Consider the following 18501-nt stretch of genomic DNA (forward strand, 5'->3'; position numbering starts at 1 on the left):
CTTGTCCCCCCTTGAAGGCCTGTCCCCCCCTTGAAGGTTGGCACCCCCCCAAAGGCCTGCACCCCCTTGAAGGCCTGTCCCCCCCCCTTGTAGGCCTGTCCCCCCCTTGAAGGCCTGCCTGCTTGTCCCCCCTTGAAGGCCTGCCCCCCCCCTTGAAGGCCTGCACCCCCCCTTGAAGGTTGGCACCCCCCCAAAGGCCTGCACCCCTTGAAGGCCTGTCCCACCCCCTTGTAGGCCTGTCCCCCCCTTGAAGGCCTGCCTGCCTGTCCCCCCCTTGAAGGCCTGCACCCCCTTGAAGGTCTGCACCCCCCCCCGAAGGCCTGCACCCCCCCGAAGGCCTGTCCCCCCCACTTGAAGGCCTGCCTGCCTGTCCCCCCCTTGAAGGCCTGCACCCCCTTGAAGGTCGGCACCCCCCCTGAAGGCATGCACCCCCCCTGAAGGCCTGTCCCCCCTTGAAGGCCTGTCCCCCCCCCTTGTAGGCCTGCACCCCCTTGTAGGCCTGTCCCCCCCCCTTGTAGGCCTGTCCCCCCCTTGAAGGCCTGCCTGCCTGTCCCCCCCTTGAAGGCCTGCACCCCCTTGAAGGTCTGCACCCCCCCCGAAGACCTGCACCCCCCCTTGAAGGCCTGCCTGCCTGCCTGTCACCCCCCTCCCCCTTGAAAGTCTGCCTGCCCGCCCGCCCGCCCCACCCTGAAGGCCTGATGCCCCGACCCACCCAGAAGGACCATTCGCCCCCCTGGCCTCCCCGCACTACCTATGAAGCAGCCGCAGCAGGATCGCGACGTCAGCTATCTTTGCGCTGCTTAGGAGCTGCTTCCTGCGCCGGGCTACCTTAAGCTACTGCCCCCCCCACGCCCGAAGGACCGCTCGCCCCACTGACCTTCCAGCACACCTATGAAGCAGCCCGCAGCAGGATCGCGACGTCAGCAATCCCTCAGCTGCTTGGGCGCTGCTTCCTGCGCCGCGGTCCCGCCCCCTCCTCTGACGTCAGAGGAGGGACGGGACCGCGGCGCAGGAAGCAGCGCCCAAGCAGCTGAGGGATTGCTGACGTCGCGATCCTGCTGCGGGCTGCTTCATAGGTGTGCTGGAAGGTCAGTGGGGCGAGCGGTCCTTCGGGCGTGGGGGGGGACTGAGCGGCAAGGCCGGGAACACCCCCTCAGGGCTGGTACCCGGGGCGGCCCGCCCCCCCCGCCCCTCCCTAGGTACGCCACTGAGTCCAGACCCTGGTCTACACTGGGGGGCATTATACCAGCCTGATGCACAATCCAGAATAAAACAGCACATAGCCACTAGAGTTCATGGCAGTCATTTGGAGAGTAGAGCCAGAAGTGAATGGGGATCACTCTTACCCTGACTATACCCCTAGAGTAGACTGTCAGAGGGCACCTACAGGTGGGCAGAGGGAAAGGAATCAAACAAATAGGACAAAGCACAAATTTTTTGCTTCCACTGAACACACAGTCAGTTTCTGCCAAAATCATGGCCACAGCCTTTTGACCAAGACTAAAACCAGGCAGAAAAAGGATTTGGGGCCAGTTTCGGCGCCTTAACCAAAAAACAAAATTTGGTCATCCTCTGTTTAAATGAAGGTATGCAGGAATGACTTAAATAGAGGCAATTACAACCCAAATGTATTTATTTTATTTGGATTTAGCTCACACCTTTTTTTAGTAGTAGCTCAAACTGAAGTACATTTGGATACAATAGGTATTTCCCTGTACTTGGAGCGCTTACAATCTAATTTTGTACCTGAGGCAATGAAGGGTAAAGTGACTTGCCTGAGATCGTACAATTTCAGACTTAATCTGACATCATCTACTATTTTACCTTATTTGAATACTGTCTGGTTTATTCAATGTCATAAGTAGAAGATATATAGTTATGAACCTCCCTGGCTTATAAACTCAGAATAAGTTTATGATCACTGCACTTCCCCTTCTGTATTCATGGTGATAGGGGAACAGCATGGCCGCGAATACAGAAAAACCGTGAATAACTTTTTGTATGCTATTGCGGGTTTTCTGTAAAAAAAAAAATTAAATAAATAAAAAACTCTAGAAAAGGCACAAAACCGTGAATAACCTGACCTGTTCCTGTGTGGGTCTGGATCCTGAGAACCGCTTCCAGAACAGAGTGCAGGGCTACCACTGCGCGAGGGAGAGAGCAGTAACCTGCTGTGATTTGGCGGGGGATTTCCGGATTAGACTGCACGCCTGGCACTGGCAAATGCCAGGTATAGAATCAGCGCGTGCCCTCTGAGTTTCAGGTACATATGTGCATGGTGGTGGGCCAGGGCCTCTGGGAACAGCGCTAGATCCTATCAGTTCATCGGCCTCTGCCTCGGCTGCAGGTTTCAGGTGATCCCTCCAATTTCCTGTGACATAAATTTGGGGGCGGAGACTGCGTTCAAAAAACCGTGAATAACTGAAACCACGGATAATGAAATCATGAATATGGAGGGGGAAGTGTATTTATAAGACAACAGACAAAGTCAAATAAAGACCAATGTCTCTCAAACCTCTTTAGTTCTGGCATACTAAATGGAGCAAATGTATGTCACAGCAGAGTATAATCCTATATAATAAAAGGCTAGCCGCGCATGCGCACTCCTATTTGCGTGTTTCCGTGATCAGTAGGTCTGTGGTTGCAGGAGTGCGCATGCGCGCTTATACGTCACCAGCCGCCGAGCGCCTCCACAAGCCGGGACTGCAGCTAGCCGCCGATCTCTGTTCCTCCTGCGGGAGGGGGGGAAGGGGAGGTCATCTGGGAGAAGAGGGATCGCGGCCGCTCAGCGCCCCCCCTGAGGAGCCCAGCAACTTTCCGCTGCCCGGGACCCGAGTCCTTTGCCGCCGCACCCTTCCCTTCCTGCGGGCCCGACTGGCGATTTAAGCAGCATGTGCAGCAGTCTTCACACGCTGTTTCGGGCCCTTCTACTGCCCTAATTTGCTCTGCCGCGTCTCTGATGAAGTCATCAGGGACGTTCCAGAGTAAATCAGGGCAGTAGAAGGACCCGAAGCAGCGTGTGAAGACTGCTGCACAATTGCTTGAATCGCCATGTGTAGTCGGGCCCGCGGGAAGGGAAGGGGAGGGGCCGCAAAGTACTCAGGACCGCGTTGGTAGTCGGGACCGCGGGAAGGGAAAGGGGGGTAGAGGAAACGCTAATGCTGCTGCACAGGGAACTGGTGTGGGGGAGGGAAATGGAGGGGGAGGGAATGCTGCTTTGGACAGACAGACAGAGGGAGGAAGGGAGACAGAAAGAAAAGAAGAAAGACACAGGGGCAGATGCACAGGGAACTGGTGTGGGGGGAGGGAAATGGAGGGGGAGGGAATGCTGCTTCGGACAGACAGACAGAGGGAGGAAGGGAGACAGAAAGAAAAGAAGAAAGACACAGGGGCAGGGAGATACACAGAAAGACAGACAGACAAAGGGGGCCAGGGACAGAGACAGACAGAAAGAAAGACAGCGGGAGTTGCGTCAGGATGGGTGCGGGATGCGGCAGAGGGGAACTTTTCCAATGGGTGCAACTGGGCGGCTGTCGGGAACCTCTGATCAGGGGCAGAGCAAGGTAAAAAAAAAAAAAATTTTTTTTTATATATCGCCTATCAAGGTTATCTAAGCAGTTCTACAATCAGGTACTCAACATTTTCCCTATCTGTCCCAGCGGGCTCACAATCTATCTAACGTACCTGGGGCTATGGAGGATTAAGTGACTTGCCCAGGGTCACAAGGAGCAGCGGCAGGGTTTGAACCCACAACCCCAGGGTGCTGAGGCCGTAGCTCCATCCACTGTGCCACACACTCCTCATATCATAGGGATAAGAAGGAGGAGGGGGGGAGAAAAAGGAAGGGACGCCTACTGCTGGACAGGGGGAGAAGGAAAGAGGTGCTGATGGACAGGGGGGGTGAAGAAAAAGGAACGGAGGCCTAATGTTGGACAGGGGAGAAGGAAAGAGGTGCTGCTGGACAGGGGGGAGGTAAAACAAAGGGAGAAGGGCTGCTGCTGCATAAGGAGAGCAGTGAAGGGGTGGTGGTGGACACAGGGGAGGTAAAAGGAAGGGGCAATGGACAGGGGGAGCAGGCAAGGGGTGGTGATGGACAGCCAAGAAAAAAGAAAGACAGAAAGAAAGAAAGCGGCTAAGGAGAGAGAGAGAAAGAAATAAAGACAGACACACACAGATATATTCTAGCACCCATTAATGTAACGGGCTATAACACTAGTTGAAATTATAAAATTGCAAAACAAACAAAAAATTAAATTTGAAAGTTATTTATTTAAAGTTCTTTAAGCTGTGTATGAGTAATTGTAACAACAATGAAACTAAAGTAGATAGAATAGAATTGCTAATCAATGCGATGGATGTGCTTGTTTTTGAGTGCAAATTAACTCCAAACGCAGCTCAATAGCCATCTGCAGTCGTTCTCTTTTTTTAAAATTTAATTTCTGTCAAAATCCAAGTTTGCAAAGATAAGAAGATTCAAATGGTAACATTGTTGCTCAAGTTAGGATAACTACTACATAAAAAATAAAAATAAAATTACTTGCCATTAGTTTTCAAGGACCAATCATGTTAAAGAATGATGCTTATCTGGGCGGTTCTATCCTTACACATACATATGCTCATAACATTGACAGACTCTTGCATATGCGTGGTTTTTAGCGCCAGCCGTGGCGGTAACAGCTTCGACGCTCACAGGAATTCTATGAGTGTTGGAACTGTTACTGCTGCGGCTAGCACTAAAAAGCAAGCTACGGTTTTGTAAAAAGGGGGGTGGGGGGAGTAAAATTCTGGAATCTCTCATGGCACACAGTTTGTGAGACTCTGATAAAGACTGTAGTAATCCAGCAGACAGAGGGTGAACTGAATCATCTCATTTTACTAAAGATGTTCCATGTTTCTCTGTATGGAAACATCTTGATACAACTGTCTACTTTAGAACACTGCCTAAAAAGCTCAGTGAGGGGGTGTATAGGAGGGATGAAAGCAAAGCCCTTAGGGGGATTTAGGGAGGATAAGGAATAGGGAGGGTGCGAGGGGTTGCCTACTTCCTAAAGAACCAAGTTGCTGGATGGGCGAGCAGAAGTATTGGGGGGAGGGGTGGGGGGAGATGGGATAGTTGTCTTGGTATTATTCAATATAGCAACTGTGTGTTAAAAATAAAGTGCAGTTGAGATTGTTTTGTGCTTGACAATTAGTCTAATGGTTAGTGCAGTAGCTGGGGAACTGGGTGATTCCTACTGCAGTTCCTTTTGACTTGGACAAGTCACTCCATTGTCTCAGATAGAAAAAAAAAATTTAGATTGCGACTTAACTAAAAAAAAAAAAAAAAAGCACCCACATGTAATACATACAAACATGATTGTAACACAGAAAGGTGGTATATCAAATCCCATTACACTTTGTTCTATGCTGTATAATTTTTTCCCTAATAAAAATAATCCTATATAATAAAACCCTAAGCACGCATGCGCACTTAGGGTTTCGTGTTCCCTGCCGCTGTGGTGTGTGATCCGTGGCCGTGTTCCATTTTAGAACCCGGCGGCGGGGAACATTCTGGCCACTCCCCTCATCCCACCCTCACTCACCATTTGGAAGCGCAGGCAAGCTCTCTCCCTGCCCGCGTCCTTGGCAGGGAACACACCTCCCGCCCTCATTCGCCACTGCCACCGCCGCCGCTGATCCTCCTCTTCAGATCAGCCTGCGATTGTGGCCAGCTTTAAAGAACCTCGCAGGCTGCTCTCCAACCTCAGTAGCACGTTCCCTCTGACGCACGGGATCGCGTCAGAGGGAACGTGCTACCGAGTTGGAGAGCGGCCTGCGAGGTTCGCTTAAACCGGCCAACACGATCGCAGGCTGCTTTGAAGAGGACCAGGCCAGAAGACACCGGGATGGAGGGAGAGTAAGAAGGGGATCAATACCGGGGGCCAGGGGGAGAGGGGGAGAGGGAAAGTGGGCTGCTTTGGAGGGAGGGGTGTGCTGGGGGGAGACAGAAGGGGCCATGGAGAGATAGGGAAAGGGGGCTGCTTTGGGGGGGAGGTGTGCTGGGGACAGACAGCTTTGATCTGGGAGGAGACAGAAGGGGCCATGGAGAGATAGGGATAGGGAAAGGAGGCTGCTTTCGGAGGGGAGGTGTGCTGGGGACAGACAGCTTTGCTCTGCTCTGGGGGGAAGACAGAAGGGGCCATGGAGAGACAGGGAGAGGGAAAGGGGGCTGCTTTGGGGGAGGGGTGCTTGGAGCAAACAGCTTTGCTCTGGGGGGGAAGACAGAAGGGGCCATGGAGAGACAGGGAGAGGGAAAGGGGGCTGCTTTGGGGGGAGGAGGGGTGTGCTGGGGGGAGACAGAAGGGGCCATGGAGAGATAGGGAGAGACAGTGGCCAAGGAGAGAGAGATAAAGAAACACAGACACATCTATTCTAGCACCCGTTAATATAACGGGCTTAAAGACTAGTGAAACTATTTTTTAAAATCTGTACTAGAAACTGTACCGTGCCAGCAAAGAGTTAATGTCATTGAACTCCTCTTTTCCTCTACTTCCCTCACACCTCTCCTGGTTTAAAGCCCAAGAGTGCAGAAGCTCCAATCACAGGTCAGAAAGCTGAGTGTGGAGCCTTGGCCTCGCCCCCTCTGTTTAAAGGCTCAGCCCTAGTCCTTGCTTAAGCTGTTCTCATGTTACGGAGGGAGTTAGTGACAGACGCTGCCTAGTGCCGAGGACCGGCAAAACGCCTCTCGCCTCTCCGCTTAGCCCCTGCACTCTCTGGAGCCGCTTGGTCGATCATCAGCCAGCTGGTCCTTGGCTCAGGGAGTCCTGTTTTACATTACTAACTCGGAGACACTTTTATCAGCTTTCAGTACAAATCCGGTTTACTTCTGAAACAAAATTACTGTAAGTCTTTTCTTCCACTTTTGCTCACTGTCCTATACTCGGAAAGTTATATGCACAGACTTCTCTGTAAAGTATTTAGAAGTTAGGATGCCTTGCATTTGAAACAATGCCTTAGTCCACAGCTTAGTTGTGCCTTAGGCTGTACCTTCATTCTAAGGTCCCAAGCCCTCTGTGTGACCTTGAGCAAACATACTGTTATTCCACTCCGGATTCTGCGCTGGCTGGCGCTGTCGCTTAACCTCTTTGTGTCTTAAGTTTACCCAGCTGTACTTGGATGAATGTTGTGACTGCAGGAATTTGCTTCACTCCTTGTGCCTGTGTGGCTTGTTATTGCTTCTATTCCGGACTGCTGCTTATTTACCTGGTGCTTGGCAGTTGCTAGACGAAAAGGTGAACTCAAAAGGGCAGTGTGACACCCAGGGTCACAGTCTGTGTTCCCTCTAGCACATGAGCAATCGTTCATACATTCTAGGAGTGTCGCTCACAGATTTTTCAGGGTCGCTCACAACAATACTTGCAAATCAGGAAAATTGTAGGTTTTTTGACCTTGCAGCTCACATGAAAAAAGTTTTTTAGAATTTGTTGCTCACCTACGAAAAATTCGCACACGCCAGGACAGTCCTTAGGGAGCACTGGTCACTGTTCTTGTTCATGCTTTGTGATGACCCTGGCAACTATGCTGTTGGTGCCAGATTATATTTGACTATTAATTGCAATGTGTTCCACAGTCTTGCTTGGAAATAATTGAGAAGCTATTTTATCCACTGTGTGGGGAGAGGGGTCCTAGCCGTGCTCAATAATGACACCTGCTGATCAAAACTGGGGTGAGGTGTTGCAAAGCAGGTTTTTGGAGTTAACTCCACTCCGTCCCGGCTAGTAGAGGACAGGTCACTGGTCTGGCAGGGCCAGGATTTAAAAAGCTAGTTAAGTTGGAAGGGGAGTGTTGAAAAACTCAGTAGCTGTGAAGGATTTTGATTGAGCTTGACAGATCCCCTCCCTACCTCCTGAAAAGCTGTTTACAAACACTTAAAAGCACGCAAACCTAACTTGCTGAAGGAAATATGTGAGAAACCTAGTGGGGCTAGGTACCATTCAGCAAGCTCAGGTATATCAGATTATTCCATGGTAAAAAAAAAAAAAATACAACCAAACAAAACCAAAAACTAAATTGCTTCTTACCCTAAAAAGGCAAGGGTGAAAAAGTTCTGAGGGCTTGGTCACCCTGCTGACAAAATTAAATACCTGTCATCAGCCTATGAAGAACAAAACTGCAGGCAGTTGCCTGCATTCAGGCTTCTGTTGCAAGATCCCGAAGCCCGGAGCGCAAGTGTCACCACTACTGTAACCTAGCGAATGACATGGGGGACTTGTTGCACATTTTTTTTGTTCACATGTGCAAGTGGTTATCTTATGAAGTAGAGTTTTTTTTGCCAGATGAAGCAGAACTGAGGCTTTTTCTCCACTTCTTTCCCCTTTTTTTCTTTTTCCACTTGTGGTTGTGTGAATGGATGTTGTGTTTGATTGAGGTCTTTTAGTGTTGTAGGGTCTTTTGTCAGTTCCATATAGGGCAGGGGTAGGGCACTCCGGTCCTCGAGAGCCGTATTCCAGTCGGGTTTTCAGGATTTCACCAATGAATATGCATGAGATCTATTTGCATGCACTGCTTTCAATGCATATTCATTGGGGAAATCCTGAAAACCCAACTGGAATACGGCTCTCAAGGACCGGAGTTCCCTACCCCTGATATAGGGTATTGATTTGAGTATATAAGGACAAATTTTTCCCCATCCCTGCGAGTTTTATCTCTGTCCCATTCCTGTAAGCTTTGCCTTAACCTCACAAGCCTCAAACACTTTTGATTTTAAAGTGTTTGAGGCTTGTGCAGATGAGGACAGAGCTTAGGCATTGGTGGAATGAGGCATTATGACATCACAGTCTGAGCTCTAGAATGTTGTTACTTATGATTTTAAAGGGTTTGAGCTTGTGCAGATGAGGACAGAGCTTAGGCATTGGTGGAATGAGGCATTATGACATCACAGTCTGAGCTCTAGAATGTTGTTACTTATGATTTTAAAGGGTTTGAGCTTGTGCAGATGAGGACAGAGCTTAAGCATTGGTGGAATGAGGCATTATGACATCACAGTCTGAGCTCTAGAATGTTGTTACTTATGATTTTAAAGGGTTTGAGGCTTGTGCAGATGAGGACAGAGCTTAGGCATTGGTGGAATGAGGCATTATGACATCACAGTCTGAGCTCTAGAATGTTGCTACTTATGATTTTAAAGGGTTTGAGGCTTCATGCAGATGAGGACAGAGCTTGTAGGAATGGGGCAGGGACAAGAAAAGAACTCTCCGGGACAGGAAAATGAGTTCCTGTGGGGACAGGGAAAAGTTTGTCCCCGTTTCATTCTCTAGTATAGCCTAGCCAAGTTAACATGCTGGAAGAAGGGAAATAGACAAGAAGAATAAACAAGAATACATGTGTAAAATTCAAACATAAGAATAAATAATTTCCCTTAGCTCCTAAACATTTATTTATTTGTTTTAACTTCTATTCCACTTAACAACCTAAGCGGATTACAATTTACATACAAAGTAGAAAAGAGAGGACCATAAACTCATTAACAAGTTAATCATTCATACAGTTTCAACATCATCAGAAAGCTATCAGCTTAAAAAATCCTTAACAAAAAAGGTGAGTTTTCAGAGATTTTTTAAAAGTCTTCAGATCTTGACATAGTCTCAATGACCCATTTAATTTGTTCCATAATCGAGGGCCTGCTACTGAAATTGCTGCCCTCCATGCTTTTTTGTAGTGTACTTCACATACATTCCCAACGCTGGTACTAATTTTTTTTTTTTTTTTTTTTTAAATCTTTCTACCCCTTTAAAAAATGGAACAATCTCCCGGTAGAGGTGGTGGAGACAGAGACTGTCTGATTTCAAGAAAGCCTGGGATAGTCACATAGGATCTCAGAGAAAGAGAGAGAGAGGAAGAGATAATGGTTTTTGCGGACGGGCAGACTGGATGGGCCATTTGGCCTTTATCTTCCATCATGTTTCTATTATTAAAAAAATAAGGGAGAGGAATTTCCAGACCAAGTGTATCGATGACAAAGCGGAATAAAATAAAAACCTTTTTACACTCTGCTCTCAATCCTGAGTTTGTGACCCTAAAACTACATTACATTGTCAACAGCAGGCCAAGAGATGCATACATTTATACCATACATTTAAAATATACATAACAGGAAACATTTCTGAGTTATAAAGAGATTTTAGATTTAGCTCATGCCTTTTAGTGAGTAGGTCAAGGTGAGCTACAGTACTTTCAGGTATGGTAGGTATCTTTCTGCCAAAACTCCACAAGTCTAAATAAAAAACAACAACAAAAAAACTCAAATAAAATATACTAAATACTATGAACCTACTAAATTGTAGATTAAATTTATAAAGTGCTCAGTCACCAACCAAACAGTGACATATAAAATGCCAGCAATGGTTGTAAAGAGGGACCATCATAGCACTCTGAGAGTCCCTCTTACTGCCCTCCGTGAAACAAATAAACAGTAAATTGCTTGTATACTTATGGTTATCGTTACTTATCTGATTTTAATGATGTCACTTATGGGGGCAGAAGCTTGGCAATGATGTTAAATAATAATCACTAAAATCCAATTCATGTGCTGTGAATACTCTAAAACCCCGTGTTCACTGTACTATTGGCCTCCCTTCGGACGCCGACCACCGGGGGTCGCGTAACTAGTTAGCATGGAGGAGTCTCGTTCGTAATCTGCCCTCTGAGGGCTTTTGAACTAATTTTGTTCCTGAGATAGTGAAGGTTTAAGTGACTTGCTCAAGATCATATTTCTGTGTGAGGACAGGTATACAAGATCTGACATCCTTAGATGTGTGTCCAGTGACAACTTTACTTTACAGCATGGGAGGTGCAGTGACCTGTTGTAAAGTGTATCTTTCTGTGTGTGACTACATCCCCTCTGTTTACAGGAGGAGTTGGAGCTGGTCTGCAAAAATCTGTGTTTAGCGCATAATATGTGTGTAGTCTGGTATTGAAAGGTACGTGACATGAGTGTATAAGGGGTATACCTGAGCTTTACATTAGTGCTACATTAGTGGTAAATAAAAAAATTAAAAAAAAGAAAGGTGGCAAATTTTACCAGACATAACAGCATGATCTGCGCTCTGTCCATTTAAGACTGTTTGTTAAGAAGGTTACTGGCCAGTAATATCCCAGAGTTTTAACTTGGACAATACCAATGGCCAGAACAGCTCATGCACTGCTACTGTACTTTGCTGCTATTGATGGGTTACAATGTTACTTATCTGACATGTTGCTGTTAACATCATGCATGGCTGCAAATGCACCAGCTAATGCTATGTATTGGACACAACATTGCAAAAACTGAGCGGCATCAAGGGGGCAATTCTATAAGGAGCTACCTACTTTTAGGTAGTAGGAAAATGGCTTAAATGGTAGTATTCCAGTCACGCAAAACACTTATTTTTTCAGCATAAAGCCAGGAAATTCAAGTGGCCGCCAAAAAGGTCTCAGCCCAACCAATAAAATTGGGGTAGTCTCCATCAATGGCTATACACTTAGTCCAGCAATTTTTTTCTCACTTTTTTCATTCTGTATTTTTCCAACAGAACAAAAAAAAAGTGGAAAATCACTGGACTAAGCCCTTGGTGGAGATTGCCCCAACTTTGTTGGTATGGCTGAGAACATTTCAGTGGCCCCTTGTAGAAACACCGACATTCTATATCTTGTTTCGCCCAATGGCTTTACCAAGGATGCTCATTAAGGATATACAACTCAACTGTTTCCCCGTCATGGATCCATAATAGATCCGCGATAGGGAAACAATTGAGTTGTTCATTAAGGAGATACAGCCTTGATACCGTGTCGGCGTTTCTATCTCCTGGCTTTATGCCGAAACGATAAGTGATTTACATTTTGTTTTTCAAGTGTCTTGGAGTTAAAGTTGAAGATTGAAGATGTACAATTATTGTCTATACAAGTGTGTTTGAAAAGAACAAGTGGAAAGGTCTAAAGACGCTATGAAAAGTATTATATCCCCGGCTTATAGATTCATAATACGTTTATAAGAACATAAGAATAGCCTTACTGGTTCAGACTAATGGCCCTGTTCTCACAGTGGCCAAAACCCAAGGAGTAGCAACATTCCAGCATCTCAAAGAATAGCAGGATTCCGGAACCCCAGTGAGATTCCAAAGCTGAGATTGAGCTTTATGATCACTATAAGACCACAGATCAAGTAAAACCATTTCTTCCTTAGCACGGTCTTATGCCCAGCATGTTTTCATGTTTGCTGGTGGACAAAGTATTGTGCACTGCTCATAGATATGTATGTAAATTACAGAATGTCTCATGATTGGTTGCACATTTAATGTTTGCAGCCAATTATATTGTGCACTGCTCATAGATATGTATGTAAATTACAGAATGTCTCATGATTGGTTGCACATTTAATGTTTGCAGTCAATTATATTAGACTTCTATAAAGAGAAGTAGGTGCCTACTCTTCTTTATAGAATAGGCTTGAAATTGGCCACTGCTTACCCTCTTATCCGAGGTGCCCTGTTATAGAATTACCAGTGGAGAGCGCTAGGCAGGCAATCAATGCCATATTGCTCAGCACAATGCTGGAGCTCCTTTCAAAGAACAAAAAATGAACCCTGTTGAAGTGGAGGTGAAAAAATCACTGAACTAGAAAAAACCTCCCAAACCCCAAGAGAGGAAAATGACTCGGGGAAAGAGACAAAGTTCAGTTGGTCTTTGTCTCTTTCCCCGAGTCATTTTCCTCTCTTGGGGTTTGGGAGGTTTTTTCTAGTTCGGAGCTCCTTTCAAGACATAGATTGGAATAACTATATCAAATTATATAACAAATACTCCAAATCATATTGCATCCTGGACTCATGTCCCCCAGAAATCATGAAAGCGGCACCCTTGAATTTAAACTATCACTACTGCACTACTTAGCCCATAATCTGAAAAATGGGAAATTCCTCACCAATAACCGTCACATAATAATAATCCCTATCCTAAAAAATAGTAAAGAATCCTCAGCTCTAGTAACCAACTATAGACCAATTGCTTCCATTCCACTTATCGTAAAAATTATGGAGGGATTGGTACACTCCCAATTGATGGAATATCTCGACCAGTTCTCACTCCTACATGAAACTCAATCCGGCTTTAGACCTCTTTTCAGCATGGAAACTATAATTGCGGCTATATTAGATACTTTGCATCTATTGTTAAGCAAAGGCCTCAATGCCCTGATCATACAATTTGACATGAGCTCCGCCTATGATCTAGTAGACCATGCAAAAATGCTACAATGCCTAGACGCTATTGGCATCAGGGGTGAAGTGCTAAACTGGTTTCATGGCTTCCTTCTATCCCGCACCTATCAGGTACGTTTCAATAATGATTTCTCCAACACCTGGAGCAACCCATCCGGTGTACCACAAGGGTCCCCGCTATCCCCATTGCTTTTCAATATCTACATGACCTCACTGGGCGTACAATTAACCCAGCTGGGGATAAAATTATTCAATTAAGCTGATGACTTTACGATCATCATCCCATTTGCCAACTCCATCTCGGAAACCATTCCCAAAGCATCAGAAGCCATAAACTTGATGGAGCATTGGATGACAGACTTCAAGCTCAAGCTCAATACAGAGAAGACAAAATTTTTCATCGCTTCACCACACCCGCTTGACACCAAAACACTACTAGGCATCAACAAACTTAACTACCCCATACAGCCCACCATTAAAATACTGGGTGTAACTCTTGACCAATGCCTAACCATGAAAGACCAGGTGGACTCCTTAATCAAAAAGGGTTTTTTCACCCTCTGGAAGCTTAAATCCATTAAATCATATTTTGACAACTCTGCATTCAGAATCCTGGTACAATCCCTCGTACTGTAACATCGCCTATTTAGCAATCTCCCAAAAGTATATGCGACGCTTACAATTAATGCAAAACGCTTTGGTCAGACTTATCTTCGGTCTAAAGAAATTTGATCACGTGACGCCATACTACAAACAGCTACATTGGCTGCCGTTGGAAGATTGTGTAAAGTTTAAGTTCGCCTGCCTCTGCTTTAAGTTCTTTACGGTCTAGCCCCTAAATACATAACTGACCTCTTCTCCTTCTCAGCCAGCAGACACAAGAGAAGCTCCCACTTGCACTTTGTTTCTCCCCCGGTTAGAGGTTGCAAACTAAAAAAACACCATGAACACCTTCTCTCACATCAAGCAGCTTTATGGGGTAAAGATCTAGAACAACTGCTCTCGCCAGTGGCGTACCTAGGGGGGGGCGGGGGGGGCGGGCCGCCCCGGGTACCAGCCCTGAGGGGGTGTTCCCGGCCTTGCCGCTCAGTCCCCCCCCACGCCCGAAGGACCGCTCACCCCACTGACCTTCCAGCACACCTATGAAGCAGCCCGCAGCAGGATCGCGACGTCAGCAATCCCTCAGCTGCTTGGGCGCTGCTTCCTGCGCCGCGGTCCCGTCCTTCCTCTGACGTCAGAGGAGGGGGCGGGACTGCGGCGAAGGAAGCAGCTCCTAAGCAGCGCAAAGATAGCTGACGTCGCGATCCTGCTGCGGCTGCTTCATAGGTAGTGCGGGGAGGCCAGGGGGGCGAATGGTCCTTCGGGGTGGGTCGGGGCATCAGGCCTTCAGGGTGGGGCGGGCGGGCGGGCAGGCAGACTTTCAAGGGGGAGGGGGGTGACAGGCAGGCAGGCAGGCCTTCAAGGGGGGGTGCAGGTCTTCGGGGGGGGGGGGTGCAGACCTTCAAGGGGGTGCAGGCCTTCAAGGGGGGGACAGGCAGGCAGGCCTTCAAGGGGGGGACAGGCCTACAAGGGGGGGGGGCAGGCCTACAAGGGGGTGCAGGCCTACAAGGGGGGGGGACAGGCCTTCAAGGGGGGACAGGCCTTCAGGGGGGGTGCATGCCTTCAGGGGGGGTGCCGACCTTCAAGGGGGTGCAGGCCTTTAAGGGGGGGGACAGGCAGGCAGGCCTTCAAGTGGGGGGACAGGCCTTCGGGGGGGTGCAGGCCTTCGGGGGGGGGGGGGTGCTGACCTTCAAGGGGGTGCAGGCCTTCAAGGAGGGGACAGGCCTTCAAGGGGGGGACAGGCAGGCAGGCCTTCAAGGGGGGGGACAGGCCTACAAGGGGGTGGGACAGGCCTTCAAGGGGGTGCAGGCCTTTGGGGGGGTGCCAACCTTCAAGGGGGGGTGCAGGCCTTCAAGGGGGGGGGACAGGCCTTCAAGGGGGGACAAGCAGGCAGGCCTTCAAGGGGGGGACAGGCCTACAAGGGGGGGGGACAGGCCTTCAAGGGGGTGCAGGCCTTTGGGGGGGGTGCCAACCTTCAAGGGGGGGGACAGGCCTTCAAGGGGGGACAAGCAGGCAGGCCTTCAAGGGGGGGTCAGGCCTTCAAGGGGGGGACAGGCCTACAAGGGGGTGGGACAGGCAGACCTTTAAGGGGGGACAGGCCTACAAGGGGGTGGGACAGGCAGACCTTTAAGGGGGGACAGGCCTACAAGGGGGTGGGACAGGCAGACCTTTAAGGGGGGATAGGCCTTCAAGGGGGGACAAGCAGGCAGGCCTTCAAGGGGGGGTCAGGCCTTCAAGGGGGGGGACAGGCCTTCGGGGGTGCAGGCCTTCGGGGTGGGTGCAGGCCTTCGGGGTGGGTGCAGGCATTCGGGGTGGGTGCAGGCCTTCGGGATGGGTGCAGGCCTTCAGGGGGGACAGACCTTCGGGTGGGGGGTACAATCCTTCGGGGAGGGTGCAGGCCTTCAGGGGTGGGGTTTAGGCCTTCAGAGGGGGACAGACCTTCGGGTGGGAGGTAAAGTCCTTCGGGGGGGTGCAGGTCTTCAGGGGTGGGGTGTAGCCCTTCGGAGGGGGGACAGACCTTCGGGGGGAGGGGGGTCCTGGTGTAAAAGTACACAGAGGGAGAGAGGGAAGGGGGGGGTTCAAAGATACGTGCATATGCCAGACTTTGGGGGTTAGAAATAATGGGTCTAAAAACAGAGGAGTGGGAGAGAGATGGTGCATAATGAGATTTAGGGAGGGAGAGAACTTGGAAACAGGAGATGGTGTGGAGGGGGGATAGAGATACTGGATAGGAGGATAGTTGGGAACAGAAAGGGAGAGATGGTGGATCCTGGGGTGGTAGGGGAGTTGAGAAAAGGTGAATCTGTGGATGGAGACAAAAAAAAGGAAAGATGCCAGATCTCCGGGAGAGGGAAGGGAAACGGAAGGGGAGAACAGAGATGGCAGACGGATGGTTAGCACGGAGAAAGGAGACCCTGGCAAGCAAGACAACAAGAGCCTGGGACCAACAAGATTTGAATATTGATCAGAGAACAAAAGGTAGAAAAAAATAATTTTATTTTCTGTTTTGTGATTACAATATGTTAGATTTGAAAAGTGTACATGAGACAGCTTGAAATGGGAACTTTTCTATTTTTGTGAATGGCAAGGCTGAGTTCAGTTAAAATATATGCTTTATAAGAAAATATAATAATGTGTTTTATAAAGTTTATAAGCATTGCTGGCATACTCGGTGAGGTGTTCCTAGTGTTGGTGGTGGTGGTAGCATGTCAGTGTGTTGAGAGGAAGAGGTAGTCTAGGTACAATGAAAGTAAATAGCAAAAATGTTTGAGTAGATAATTAAGGAAATCTTTTTCATATTGCTTGCTTATGGACTGGGAAAAAAGACTGTTCAAGCAAATGTCTCCAGAACTGCTTTAATGGAAAAATGTGATTTTTTTTTTTTAAGTACTTTGTGAAATTTATTGTTGTTGTGAAATTTATTGTTATACTTTGTTTAAACTTAAAAAGCGGTGTCATTAACAGTGAATCTAATCGAAAAATCGATTCAACAGGGTGAATCGAATCGAATGAAATATTTTTCTCTAAATCGGGCAGCACTATTGGCTACCATGAGAATGGGCTACTGGGCATGATGGACCATTGGTGTGACCCAGTTAGGCTATTCTTATGTTATGTTTTCATCTGTAGGGGCCTTTGTTTTCACTTCTTATTTTAATGTATTTTTTTCCTGGGAACTTATCAGTGTTTTTTTATAATGGGAACAAAAATGGAAGAGAATTAATGTGTGTGGAATGGGGGGGGTAACTAATTTCTTCAGCTAAATAATTCAATCCACTTCAAACAGACATAGGAGAACTCACACACCATTCACACACCCTCCAACCAAAAACGTCAAAAGAAAAAAACTGTTCGACAACCTCCTAGCCATTCGAGCTGCAACACTTGACCCCCAACTCTACAACCTATTGACCTCGACCACAAACTACAAAAACCTTAAAAAAAGAAATAAAAACCCTTCTATTCAAAAAACACATAAAACCAAACTAACATAATCAGAACTGTCCCAAGCATCACCTGCAACTACTCCATATGTACTTCTGATGTCAATGACAATTCAGACATAATTTATGTTATGTTATGTTTGGAATAATGGTTACATAAATGAGGTTCAATAAAAGAAAATTTTCACTGCCTGTTTCTATTCTGACCATTTATTCCATTTCATGGTTATTGCAAAAAAAAAAAAAATTTTTCCATGAGGGGGGGGGGGGGGGGGGGTGTCAAAAAATGATGGGCCCCGGGTGCCACATACCCTAGGTACGCCACTGGCTCTCGCCCACCACTTACGAGGTATTCAGGAAGCGCCTAAAAACTCACCTGTTCCTGAAATATCTAGACAGCTGACCCGTTCCTCTTTCCCCTCTATAACGGTTCTCTTGCTCTATCCCCCTCTTGTTTTCCCATCCCTTAAGTTCTCTCAACTTGTGCTTCTTTAATCTTTTGTAAACCGCATAGAACTTAACGGTACTGCGGTATATAAACTGTTATTATTATTATTATTATTATTAAACATTCTTTTTTTTTTTTTTTTTTAAATATCATGTTTATTAAGACAAGAAACGCATGGACAGCCACTTACATCAATGATACAGCGTAAAGGCAATACAGAAGTATAAGAAAACATAGCAATGTACCTGGGGAATTGAGCCACAGATCATCAGTTCAATACACCCACCCAAACAAACATAATATAAGCGGGTCAGAAGCGTAAACAGGAACATAAGAATGCACAGGTGATGTGGTATGAAAATGATGCCCAACACCCCGGCCAATATCAATCAGCTAGCTATAAGGGATAACAGTGAACCGTCCAGCATCCCTCGCTCAAAATTTCTAATTAGAGAAACTGCAACATCAACAAGGATCCCCAAACGATCCACCACAATCGCACATCATGCATACCCCAGTCAAATCACACACACCTCCAAACATACCTCAAACAGCCCAACGGGCACACACTTATACGTCTTTATTGTATTCTTGTTGACTGGAGTCACCTGAGCAAGAAAGGAATGGTACTCAATTATGCAAGACTGAAATATACAATTATTCAAATTTGTGACCTGCTTCACCCTACCCGAGAGAGGAATACATGATGTAAACATGAAAATACAGAGTTATGATATACAGAGTCATGATATACAGAGTCAGGATATACAGAGTCATGGGA

General features: G+C 47.3%; 2 protein-coding genes across 4 annotated transcripts in view; one reads left to right on the top strand and one right to left on the bottom strand.

Annotated features, from left to right (window-relative positions):
* The window catches only part of LOC117345779 (mitochondrial import inner membrane translocase subunit TIM16-like), a 638816-nt gene that overhangs the window by 199073 nt on the left and 421242 nt on the right, over positions 1 to 18501 (bottom strand). The gene's annotated exons all lie outside the window — the stretch shown is intronic.
* VASN (vasorin) overlaps positions 6670 to 18501 on the top strand; it is an 83068-nt gene continuing 71236 nt past the window's right edge. Inside the window, exon 1 of the mRNA XM_033914923.1 lies at positions 6670 to 6881. The gene's annotated coding sequence lies outside the window, so the exon portion shown is untranslated. The remainder of the gene's footprint in view (positions 6882 to 18501) is intronic.

The sequence above is a fragment of the Geotrypetes seraphini genome, chromosome 11, assembly GCF_902459505.1.
Source record: "Geotrypetes seraphini chromosome 11, aGeoSer1.1, whole genome shotgun sequence".
Taxonomy (NCBI): Eukaryota; Metazoa; Chordata; class Amphibia; order Gymnophiona; family Dermophiidae; genus Geotrypetes; species Geotrypetes seraphini.